Source organism: Mustela putorius, unplaced genomic scaffold, assembly GCF_011764305.1.
Source record: "Mustela putorius furo isolate JIRA1106 unplaced genomic scaffold, ASM1176430v1.1 tig00000407_pilon_pilon_pilon, whole genome shotgun sequence".
NCBI classification, from domain to species: domain Eukaryota; kingdom Metazoa; phylum Chordata; class Mammalia; order Carnivora; family Mustelidae; genus Mustela; species Mustela putorius.
The window spans coordinates 21344545-21356683 of record NW_025421373.1 but is presented as its reverse complement, the minus strand read 5'-3'; the positions used below and the strand labels follow the sequence as shown (position 1 = coordinate 21356683).

Sequence of the window (12139 nt, the reverse complement as noted above, 5' to 3'; positions counted from 1 at the left end):
TTATATTTTAGAAATTAACCCCTTGTCAGATATATGATTTTTAAATATTTTCTCCCATTCTGTATCATTATTCATGATATCCAAAATAAAACACGACTTAAGTGTCTGTCCATGGATGAATAGATAAAGATATGGTGTGTGTATAAATGCAATGGAACATCATTCAGCCACGAAAAAGAAGGAAATCCTGTTATAGGTGAGAACATGGATGGACCTTGAGGGCATGATTCTAAGTATAAGCCAGACAGAGAAAGACAAATACTGTATCACTTATATGTGGAATTTAAAGGAAAAAGAAAACCAAAACTCTATACTAAGACATAGAGTAGAATTGTAGTTTTCAGGGGCTGGGGAATGGGAAAAATGGAAAGATGTGAGTCAAAAGGTACAAACTTTCTGTTATAAGATGAGTAATTTCCAGAGATCTAATGTATAGCAGAGTGACTATAATTAGTGCTACTGACTATACACTTGAAAGTTGCTAAGAGAGTGGATCTTAAATATTCTCACCACAAAAAAGAAAAACGTAATTATGTGACAGGGTAAACGTTAGCTAATACTGTGGTTGTAATATATAATATATTTACAATATAAAAGTGTATCAAATCAACACATGCACAACTTAAAATTAACAATATATATTAACTGTATTTCAATAAAGCTGGAAAAATATATATATATACATACACAAATACATCTCTGGGCACCTTGTACCAGTATAAAATGAACTGTGGGGTCTTTTTCTCAGGAATCATGCGGTCTGGGACCTTGTTCGTTGTCAGCTATGTCAAGGACACTCTGCTAGCATCTTGGATTCCTCCATTCATCATCCTTCCTTCCGCACCCCCAGCGAGATGTTAACACTGAATTGGCTACCACACAAGCATTGCAGGATGTTGAGGACCACTCCTCCTAGGATCCTAATGCTTTGTAAGTCTTTCCTAATCTTTTAGGACCCTAAGTAGGAGTTATCTTGTTGATAACCAAGGCCAAGGGGAGGATGAAAAGTCACCAGGACCACACATTCTAAAGAAAAACAACAGCCAGACTCCCCTGTGCTAATGGCTTACTAAGAAGCAACCAAAGGGGCTCTGCTGCCAGGAACCACTGCTTAGCCTGCAGACTTACTTCCCAGAATGGAGGAAGATTTTTGAATATCACTGGCTTTCTAAGGAAAGCCATGTTTATGTGAGAATCCCTCCAGCTCTGCTGGGGAGGCAGGAGCTCAAAGAGAAGGGGACAACTGCATGAAGGGGAGACTGCATTCTCTGCCCTCTACCCCCCACCCCGTACCTCTCCCTTGCCCACTGTGTAGTGGGTGGGGTTGGTGGGTTTCACAGTAGTTTCACAAATGAATGATAGTTCCCTAAATCTGTCACTTAAATTTATATTTCTAGGTATATTTCTCGTCTCGAGATCAGGCGAGATCGGGTGCGTTCAGGGTGGTATGGCCGTAGACAATAGGCAGCCTGTCAAAAGTTCACACATCACCAGTTCAAATAAGCTGCTCCACTTGTAAATTTATATTTTTAGGTATGAAGGGAAAGAAATGTGATTTAACCTATGGGCTCTTCGAGGTCAAGTGTAATTTCTTTCCTATGCATTTCCAGACATCATTTTTAAAAAAGTGACACCATGAAAAGGCTATTTTAAATTAGATGATCTACATTAAATAGTTATGTATTTTAAAATGTTGGTTTTCAGGTAAGATCAGATAGTTGGTTACTATACTGTTTTTTAAAATGGAAATTTCTAACTTAATTTTTAAATTAAATTATATATGGTAAAATTCATTGTTTCTGGTATACCTTTCTGAGTTTTGACAAATACACATGGTCGTGTAACCACCATCAAAATCGACATGCAAAACCATTCTGTGACCATCCCCACATTCCTTTGTGAAAATTCCATAAAGGAATTTTCTGTATGGCAGGTAAGATCTTGCCTGTTTTCTGACAAGGCAATTTGCTTCAGAGACAGACTTGGGCTTATGTGCAGGTGGAAAGTGAGGCAAAATATCCCACAGAGAGCATCAATGAATCTGATTTTTCGGAAGAAAGTAATATCTTTGAGTTTATTAGTTTGGATAATGACATACGCCTTCCCGTAAGAGGTGCTCTAAGTGTGTCTACCTTTGACTTCTTTAAGAATAAAGTTCATTGGCTGACCATGGTTTTCTTTTCTTTTCTTTTTCTTTTTTTTTTTAATTAAGATTTATTTATTTATTTTGAGAGAGAGAGAGAGCACAAGCAGGGGAAGGGACAAAGGGAGAGAGAGTAGCAGACTCCCTGCTCAGCAGGGAGCCCACCCTGGGACTCTATCCCAGGACACTGAGATTATGACCTGCGCTGAAGGCAGATGCCTGACTGAGCCATCTAGATGACCCTGACCATCGTTTTTCAACTGTATCCAGCTACGAGATGTGATTACCAAACCTGCCTCTGATGATCAGATTTAGTTTCTTTTGCTTCTTGGATTTGCCTGCTTCTACAGAATCCCATGGTTAATTCTCTTGTCTGTATTAATCGCCTTATATTTGCTATTTTGTCTTCAGTATCTAAAAGGATCTCCTAAGTGCTATAAATTTTGGAACATTGGAGAGGAGACATAAATAAGCATGTAGTCAGCATTTTCCAGCAAGAGTTAATATTCAGAGCTTTTAAATGGGTATGATAGGCAGCCTGTCACCCATCCAAGTACTAACCAGGCCCGACCCTGCTTAGCTTCCGAGATCAGACGAGATCGGGTGTGTTCAGGGTGGTATGGCCATAGACAATAGGCAGCCTATCAAAAGTTCACACATCACCAGTTCAAATAAGCTGCTCCACTTGTAAATGCCATGTGTGACAAGAGGTTCCACCACAGACTCAGAATTTCTCATTTTGCAGAGAAGAAAATCACAGTGAATTTTATTAATTAGTAAAAAAAAAATCACTTCTTCACACATTCAGGACTTACATAGGGAGGTAAACCATGTTTGTAGACAAAAATTGATACAAGTAATAAAAAATAGAAATTGTGGTTTCATTAACTTATAATTTTAACTTAATTCCCAAATGAAGAAATTCTGTAACTAAAAATAATCATCCAAATATATATATTTTGTATGTGTGTATATATTTAGATGTGTATGTGGAAACATGAATATTTAAGAAGACAGTCATTGGATGAGGTGTGGAGAAACAGTCATGACTATAATTTATCTTTTTCATAGTAAAAAACAATAAGGGTGCTGGAAGTAATTTGCTCTTATCTGTAAATTTTAAACTGCATATATTATTTGACTCAAAATTCAGCTTCTAATTGTCTAGATTGTATTGAATGAGCATATAATGACCTGTACAGTCATGTTCAATACAACATTGCTAGCAAAAGTACTTAATACCTTAAAAGGAATTGTGTATGTACTTGTATATTATAATTATGTACATATTTATACAAGGATATACGATTGACTGTTAAATGAAAAAAGATAGTTACAGAGAAATATCTTTGTTTATTCTTCTGTTTCTATTTTTATCTGTTCATCTGTTATCTACCTATATTTATTATCTATCATATCTATCTCTATATATTATCTATTACCTATCATCTTTTTCTCAACTCTATCTTCATAAGGCCTTTTCTTTGTGTGTCTGCATCAAATTTCCTTTTGCCTCTTTTTTATAAAGATACTTGTGATGATATTTAGGGCTCACCTAGATAATTTAGGTGTATAGATATGTATATATAGATATACACATATGTATATGTACTATGTGTAGTATGCATATTATATATAATATGTAGTAAGTATACATATACTGTGTATGTGTGTATATGTGCATAAGTATATAGGTATCTATGAATGTGTAGATGTAATAATACATATTATTACAAATGTAATATATGTGTTATTATACATAGATACATATATAGATACATGCATATAGATACACATACACGGACACATATCTATATATACACTATATATATTTGTGTGAGGTATTAGCATAGTTAAATATCTGTACATTTATGCATATATTCAACCATTTGTGCATATTAAACACTTTCAAGGAGGATAGTTATGCATTAAATAATCCATATATTTAACATTCTCTTTTGTGGTTAATTTAAAAACTTCTGACCTGTTGTGCAACCTAGGCAGTTTCTCCTGCTCTTAACCTCTGCTGATCAATATGTGTAAGAGAACTTCAGTTTAATTTCTCCATAAATGTGCCAAAAGGATTTGCCTGCATGGATATCTTTGATGGTGTCTAGTTAAATATTTCAAAGGACAAATGTAAACGCAATAGTCACTTTATTATAATAAAGGAACACTTTTTGCACTTATCAGATTTGGTACCCTCCCATTGAGTTTGCATGGAACGGTGCTAGATTCAAGGATTCTTTTCTAAACCTTGGCTTTCTTCACTGATTAAAAAAAATGCCGGTTAGATTAGGGTGACAAATTTAAGAATGACACACAACCTATGCATAAAATTTTAATACTTTAACCTTAATATTTATGCAAGCCTATGAGACAGAAATTATTCTCACATTTAAAATTAGGAAGTTGTGGCTTAGAAGGTCTGAATATTGTGTCAAGTTTACTCAGTGGTAGATGGGATTTGAAATTAAGACTTTCATCTGCCAAATCTCTTACCACTGAGCCAGACAACAAAGCAGATAAGTTAAATAGCTCTGATTAAATCTCTTCCTACTTCAAACCCTGTAGGGGTCTTCCACTTAACTTTGAGGTAAAGATCAAATTACCCATCATGCAATTCAGGGCATACACTGTCCTCTAGCCCAGGTCCCCAAAGTGGGCCATTCCAATGGTCAAGTAGGATTTTTTTTTTTTTTAACATTTCAGGTTATGAATTTGTACTATCATTTTACAAGATGTTCCCATTAAGGGAAATTGATTAACAGGAACATGAGAACTCCCTGCATTAGTACTTAAGGTTAGGAGAAACTCCACTGATCTCAAAATAAAAAGGTTAACACAAATCAAATCTCCAATTAAGTCCTGTGTGCTCCTGGCATTGCAAAATACTGAGTCCAAGTTATATTTCTAATTACAATTCCCCAAATCCTTTCTTCTCTTCTTTTGATTCTCCTTTTCCTCCCAACTCAATAGCTTAGAAAGATTTCACATCTCTCTTCTATCTTGGTTTCAAAACACTATTACCATCTCCCCTCCCCATACTTCTGGATACATCTGATCAAACTATCCCAAATTTGCTGCTTAGAGAAGACCTATGGATAATGCATTTGTGAGGCATCTCTCACCGATGTTTTAGAGCCTCTAGACAGAACACAGAATACCTCAGCATCTTACCTGCTAGGAGCCATCTCACCACCATTAAGCTCCTCACCATCAGATGGAAAAAGAGGATTCCTCAGATGGGTGGAAATAGTGGAGAAGTAAAGTGAACCCAACAGGCACCATCCTTAGAGCTGGAGACTCCAATCTCCATTGCCTTCTCTGTAAAGGTAGTTGTGGTATGGAGATTTGATGGGAAGACTGCTGTGGGTCAGTCTTTCCTGAAATAATGGCTTTTACTTTCTGATGAAAAACATTCTGAAAGTGCATGTTTCCATAAATGCACCCTGGCTCCTTGTGGGCTGAGCCAAGGGTTGGGAGAGTAAACAGCTCCTACTTAAATATGCACAGAGAACTTGCCTGGTGTTCCTTTCAAGTCCATACAAGGTCTTCTGTTACCATGTATGTCTTTGTCTTGTTGACACTGTGGGTTGAGGGAAGGAAAAAGGGAATAGTCCATACTAAGTAGGAGTCTAGGAAAGTGGAAAAGCTCCTTCACTTATAAGCAAGTTTCATTTGGAAATGGGTGGATTGTCCCTGTGCCATATGTTATAACGTCTCTGTGGGTTTCTTCCACAGACTTGGTAAAAATGTCTTTCTTCTTGACATGGATCAAAGTTATTTTTATCATTGCCTTGGCATTTCCTCATTTTTCCGGTAAGTACATTTTTCAGTCCTCGATGAAATATTTCCCATATCTTAGAAATGCAGCAAATAACTGCTATTATCTAGAAATGGAGGAATTTGATTTATAGGATTTATAAATCTTAAACTGGCAAAATGAAACTGAGTATGTTAGAAATACCTTTTGAAATTGCATCAGTGAGTTCCCTTATCTCATCTCCCACCTTAGAGATGTGGAGACAAAGAGGTGGGTTCGGATGAATTTATAGAATGAACTTATTTTTTTGTTGATCTATGACAAAAGATATTTACTTTTTTTTTTTTTTTCCTTTTTGGCAGTCAGATTCCATGGTTGCTAAATGCAGAGTGTGGAAAGTAATGGTGTCGTCTAGGTCTGACATTCCTTGAAAATCTGATTTGTTGTTTGCTACCTCTGAGTCAAAGGCTTGTATAAGGAAAGAATGATTCCTCTGCTAACAACTTATGCTCCTTATAGCCCAAGGTAGCCCATGAATTTCAGAATAAAGTACCTGTGAGGTAGTGGAGAGATCCCTAATATTAGACCTGAGTACTAATTAATTAAATAATAATCAATTTTCTTCATATTAAGCGACTTTTTGCAAGGCATATAAGTGGCACTAAGCAAATCATTCTCTTCTCCAACTAAGATGTCTTATCTATAAAAATGGGGAAAAATCACCATTATAGTATTTATAGGAGGGTTTGATTATTATTAAAGAATACATAAGATAATTTTCACAGAGCGAGGCTAATTTGGAATTATTTTTCTATATCTGAATTTAGTTTGTGAACTTACTGTTTTGATACTGCTATAAAAGGCTCATCTCATTATTTTCAGGGTCTTGATTAGGCAATTTGTGTAATATTTTGCTACTAAAAGATGTGGGTACTTTTCACCAGAGGCTCTGATGGTGTTCTCTTCTTCCTTATCTTATTTTTAATTTGTGTGGGGGGGGGGGCTTGGTTGCAGAAACTTCTTTTAAAGGTTTCCCAGAAAGTCGTCAAATGGTAAGTTAATACTGATTACTTCAGGAATTAAATTTTATTTTTTATATTGTAAGTTTTAACAGCAAATTTCACTGTGTACGACAGAATGATCCTTCAAAAGTAACAAACAGTTTTATTATTACATTAAGTTCAAGAAACAGAATCTTGCCAGACAAATAAAATCATTTGACATTAAAGAAAAGGTAAGGGGCACCTGGGTGGTTCAGTGGGTTAAAGCCTCTGCCTTTGGCACAGGTCATGATCCCAGGGTCCTGGGATCGAACCCCGCATTAGGCTCTCTGCCCGGCAGGGAGCCTGCGTCCTCTTCTCTCTCTGACTGCTTCTCTGTCTACTTGTGATCTCCATCTGTCAAATAAATAAATAAAATCTTTAAAAAAAAAAAAAGAAAAGGTAAAGATATCTCATTACTTAAAAATTCCATTATTAGTTATAGCCTTGTTATAGACAAGTGTCCATTATGGGTTAAAGGGTGTTTAAAGTACAACTGTTTATTCTAGAAAAATAAGAGGATTAAAAAAAAACAAAGACATTTAGAAAACAGGTTATGTAAGAATATACACATTATTGTTTACTTCTGTAAATAATCAACATTTCCATCATTAAGCAAATTACATATCTATATGGTTATATACACATATGCAAACAATCATATATATGAATTCATACAACTGGGGTAATAATCTGAAACTATCAGATTACATAGTAGTGGAACTATTGAGAAAGACAAGGGAATTATTAAAAATTTTCTTATTTCCTGTGGTATGAAATATAGTTGGTTTTTAAACTGCATGGGTCTGTTTATACACAGATTTTTTTTTAACAGGACAGTACAGTCTGTCGTTCTTATGATTTTCTTAATATTTTCTTTTCTCTAGCTTTATTGTAAGAACATCATATATAACACATATATAAAATATGTGTTAATTGACTGTTTACGTTGTCATAAGGCTTCTGGTCAACAGTAGAGTATTGGTATTTAAGTTTTGGGGGAGACAAAAGTTATATGTGGAATTTCAACTGTGTAAGGTAGGGGGGTCCATACCTCCAAGACTCTCACTGATCAAGGGCCAACTGGGGAAAATCTGACCTTAGTATGAGGAGAAGTGCAGGCAAAGTGCCCAAATTATAAAAATACATTTAGCCATTTGAAATTTTTTTAGAAAAATAATGAGTGTGTAAAAATATACTAAAAATATTTAATGTGTAAGTGGACTTGTGGGTACATTGATGTTTATTTTTTAAACCTCAATATAGAATATATTTATTCCATTTAAATGCATAACATTTTCTATTAAGGTTAAAGGACATTTTATTTAAAAAGTTCATTACTTGATACATTTTATGTTGTCTCTTTATGTTTAACAGCCAAGCTGTGAGGTCTATATGCATCCATCACATTTCTGCACAAGAGAAAAGGATCCAGTCTGTGCAACCAATGGTCAGACTTATTCCAACACATGCGTTTTCTGCAATGAACAACTGTAAGAACAACTGTAAGACTAAATATGGCTCTCCCCAAATAATGAAGAAACCATCATAGAATGATAGGAAAACCCATGTTTTTGATAGCCTAGGCACGGTATATACAGAAAATAGCTACTCTCTTTGTAAAAGCCACAGAAACACACTTGTACTTTTCCCTGAAATTCTCATTTCTGGAAGCAGTTTTGTATTTGAGCTCTCAAATATAACTCTGTGGATATTCTGCAAATGTATAATTCAACCAGTTGAACTTAATTTAATTATCATGATTTACTAATGACAGTCTAGTGACTGATATAATTCCAAAGTCCAGATGATAAATGGTAGGTAGTCTCCCTGGTATAACTGCAAGCTAATATGGGCAGTATTGAGGAAGCTACAGAACTCTGAAATCCATCACAGCGGGCTTGTTCATGCTAAGAAGTGCTTCCCTGATGCTCCGCTCTGTCTCTTGAACTCCACGACACACTCCAAACCTTTTTTAGAAGCAGGGCATTCTGGAACCTTCCATGAAAACCCCTTTCCTGTATCCTTCACTCAAAAGGAGTTTGCAGTCTTTCAGTTTGGTCAATTTTTCTGACCTATTTTCTATCACATATATTTTCTCTCCTTTCATCTGAAAATCTCTACTCCTCTCCCCTCTCAGGTCTGTGCAGGTTTCAAGCTGTGGGGTAGTGTGTAGGAAGAGCTAAACAGCCTCAGGTGTGGGGGGAACATGTGCAGTGCCGCTGAGCAGGCAAAACCCACCTGCTTGTGGCACAACCTCTGCACACTATGCTATTTTTAAATTCTCTTCATTGTGGAGCACTTAGTGCAATACCTAGAGATTTTAAATGTTTTTTTTTTTTTTAAATAATTTCCTTTTCTTTCTTTCTTTACAGTGAAAGTGGCGGAGCATTTCAGTTTGGTTATTATGGTCGATGCTGATTTTGCCTGAGCTACACATTCCTACGGCTTTTATTGTGATCCAGTTTTGTGGTAGATTCTACAACCAGTTAGAATCTACTCAGGGTTTTAAATTCCTAGATAACCAGACAAAGACTTCTATTGTATTAAGATGGAATATGTTGTTGAAGAATTTTCCTAAGACCCTATGATTAAGAGATTTTTTTCTTTTTTATCTCCAGTTATTCAAAGACAACTGAAAAATTATCTTAATTGTGTGATTCTTAACTGAGCAAGATAAAACCTAATGCAATTTAAAAGCATAAATATTTCAATCAACACAATGCTCAATAATATTATCCTTTTAAAATACCCTTTCTTTCGTTTCTTAGTGGATAAAAAGACATGAATACTTTTGGTAACTATAATTAAAGAAATATTTTCAAAGATGAACAAATAATAAATTTCTTCTCTATTTATTAAAAATACATACACTTGGGCTCCTCTTTATCCTAAACAATCAAAACCTCTAAGAGAGGGATCTGGGAATTTGATTCTAATATGTACTCCAGGTTAACCTTATGATTACAAGTGTCAGGCAATATGTGCTTAAATTCTAAAACATGGGTCTGTCTATCATTGAATGACTTAGAGAGTCTGTTCAAAGATATTGTAAGATTTCCGAGGTTTGTAAGATAATTTATATAATTTTCTTTTTCTCTCATGGATCTATCAAGAGAAAAGTTGGTGATCCTGGGGTGCCAGACAACTCTGTTTTCATCAATACAGTCTATCCATTTGTGACCCAAGTCCAGTGATTCTCCATTTTTTTGATCTCTCAGCCAACAAGAAACAAGCTTTATTTGGGTGGTTATATGTTCATTTGAAGCTTGATTTTAATGGCAGAAATGTAGACTGATTACTAGAAGACAAGTATCAATCTGCTACACTATCAGGCCTGCTCTCTTTTTCACTAAACACTTCCACCTCTAAAAGATTGATGTATGTGGGAGTTACCTATTCATTTACATCTTTAGTATTGATTCTTAATGAAAATGTCCATTAGAATGTAGACATTAGAGCCATATTATAGAAATGTTTTCAGTTGGGGCGCTTGGGTGGCTCAGTGGGTTAAAGCCTCTGCCTTTGGCTCAGGTCATGGTCTCAGGGTCCTGGGGTCCAGCCCCGCATTGCATAGGGCTCTCTGCTCAGCAGGGAGCCTGCTTTCTCCTCTCTCTCTCTCTGCCTGCCTCTCTGCCTACTTGTGATCTGTCTCTCTGTCAAATAAATAAATATCTTTTTAAAAAAATGCCTTCAGCCATTTTCATAGACTTTTTTTGTTATAGAGGACATTTATAAAAAACATTCAGTGAATGCTGGTAAATTTATACATGTATTGTTTTTCCTTTTATTTAACATATTATTTTAAAAAAATCACTACCATCTGTTAAGCCCTGTATTAATGGTAGGGAAATGTTGCTAGGAAAAGTAGGTACTACTATTGTCTTCTAGGATCTTTGGGTATACTGGTGGAAGTTAGTATCCATCAGCGATGGGAATTCTACCTCATTGATTGTCCTCCTCTGTATTTACCCAAAGGAATTAAAAATTTGTGTCCACACAAAAATCTTTATAATGTAGTAGCTTTATCCATAATTGCCAAAACTTAGAAGAAAACAGGCTATCCTTCAATATGTGAATAGGCAAAAAAAACTGTGGTAATCCAGACAACAGAATATTATTCAGCCGTAAAAAGATGAACTATTGGGACGCCTGGGTGGCTCAGTTGGTTAAGCAGCTGCCTTCAGCTCAGGTCATGATCCCAGCGTCCTGGGATCGAGTCCCACATTGGGCTCCTTGCTCGGCAGGGAGCCTGCTTCTCTCTCTGCCTCTGCCTGCCATTCTGTCTGCCTGTGCTTGCTCGCTCTTTCTCTCTCTCTCTGACAAATAAATAAATAAAATCTTTAAAAAAAAAAAAAGATGAACTATCAAGCCATGAAAGACATAGAGGAAACTTAAATGCATATTACTAAGTGACAGAAGCCAATCTGGAAAGGCATATTTTTTATGATTCCAACCATATGGCATTAATGAAGAAGCAAAACTATGGAGACAGTAAAAAGTTCAGTATTTGTCAGGGGAGAGACATCAAAAGGAAGAGCACAGGGAATGTTTAAACCAATGAAAATACTCTTGTGATATTATAATGATAAATATATTTCATTAAACTTTTGTCCAAACTTATAAATGTACAATACCAAGAGTAAGCCATAAGGAAAACTATGGCTTTAGGGTAAGTATGATGTGTCAGTGTAGATTCATCCTTGGTAAAAATATACCATTTTAGGCGCCTGGGTGGCTCAGTCAGTTAAGCTTCTACCTTCACCTCAAGTCATGATCCCAGGGTCCTCAGATTGAGTCCCGCCTCAGGCTCCCTGCTCAGTGGGGAGCCTGCTTCCCCCTCTCCGTCAGCCTGCCTCTTTGCCTACTTGTGCTCTTTCTCCCTCTGTCAAATAAATAAAATATATATATATATATATACACCATTTTAGTAAATGATGAGAACAGGAGAGCCTATACATGGGGAAGGAGCAGAGAATATAAAGGAAATCTCTGTATCTTCCTCTCAATTTTCTTATAAATCTAAAACTGCACGAAAACAATAAGGTCATAAAATACCAATTGAGATGTGTATGGATTTATTTTGACTCCTTACTCTATTTTATTATTTTGTGTCAATCTTTATGCCAGTACCATACTTTCCTCACTGTATCTTTGTAGTGTGTGTTAAATCTAGGTATGTAAATCCTC

The 12139-nt window shown here is 35.8% G+C and overlaps 1 long non-coding RNA gene across 1 annotated transcript; it reads left to right on the top strand.

Annotated features, from left to right (window-relative positions):
* Window positions 1-753: 753 nt before the first annotated feature.
* LOC123391952 lies at window positions 754-9724 on the top strand. The gene is made up of 4 exons (XR_006606635.1): window positions 754-930; window positions 5888-5965; window positions 8327-8442; window positions 9325-9724. It is a non-coding gene; the product is annotated as an uncharacterized LOC123391952 (long non-coding RNA).
* Window positions 9725-12139: the final 2415 nt, after the last annotated feature.